This window comes from Sinocyclocheilus anshuiensis, unplaced genomic scaffold, assembly GCF_001515605.1.
Source record: "Sinocyclocheilus anshuiensis isolate Anshui unplaced genomic scaffold, SAMN03320099.WGS_v1.1 scaffold42, whole genome shotgun sequence".
NCBI classification, from domain to species: domain Eukaryota; kingdom Metazoa; phylum Chordata; class Actinopteri; order Cypriniformes; family Cyprinidae; genus Sinocyclocheilus; species Sinocyclocheilus anshuiensis.
This window is the reverse complement of record NW_015546057.1, coordinates 1,964,708-1,965,664: the sequence shown is the minus strand read 5'-3', so window position 1 is coordinate 1,965,664 and position 957 is coordinate 1,964,708. Positions and strand designations below refer to the sequence as shown.

The following is a 957-nucleotide window of genomic DNA, read 5'->3' as shown; positions in this document are numbered from 1 at the left end:
GTAAAGCACTTTGAATTACCATTGTGTATGAAATGTGCTATATAAATAAACTTGCCTTGCCTGCCTTGCCTTGTTCATTCCAGCATGTAAGACACACTGGACACCAACAAATTCAATACTGAACACTCAACCTGAATTACAATATTCTGTTGGAACATTGATAATATACTAATATAATATAATAATATACTAATTCTGTTCTTAAAAAAAAAAAACGTCCCTTTTTTAAACTTACACTCTATTAATTTACTGCTTGTTTTCTTAAACAAATCCAAAGAGATATTCTTTATAAAAGTTAAGAATCAACCACAACTACCTAAAACGGCTTGTTCTAACATGCCCCCACATGTCTACGTCCTGATGTGGGAATATTTGCATAACGCCGCCCAAATGTTCACACAAAGAAAGAAGGCGTAACTTTAATTCTCGCTGTAGTATTCTGCCCTACAAACGCAAAAGACCTTAACTCGCTAGAGTGTGAAACTGAGAAAAAATTCATTTGTCTACACCGTAATTAAAATGCTGCAGACTGTAATGGACAGTAAAAAAAAAAAGGCAGAACACCGTATAACTCCAAACCAGCACCATAACTTGATTTTAACGCACGGCTAAACAAAGGCAGAATGCCATAACTCAATTTGAGCGTTCCAAACAAAGTGAAAGAGCCGTAACTGGTGTTATACGGTGTTCTGCCATGGTTTCTCCAGGGCTTTTCGAAGTTACGGTTGAGACGACACATAATTTTCTTGGAAAAACAACGAAATTGACTCAAGATACTTATGCACATGATAAAGGATGTCTTGAATGTCCAAACAATACCAATAACTAATTTTCGACAAAAATCCAAGTTACGGTCTTTTGCCTTTGCACGGCAGTATTGTTGTTGCCGCCATGTCGTGAAGACGCTGTGTGATTCGTTGTGAAAGCGAAACTACTTTGTTTGGCCTTCCAAAAGAG

At 36.9% G+C, this 957-nt stretch overlaps 1 protein-coding gene across 1 annotated transcript in view; it reads right to left on the bottom strand.

Moving 5' to 3' along the window:
* Positions 1-957, bottom strand: part of ptprga (protein tyrosine phosphatase receptor type Ga) — a 302,816-nt gene that overhangs the window by 74,830 nt on the left and 227,029 nt on the right. The gene's annotated exons all lie outside the window — the stretch shown is intronic.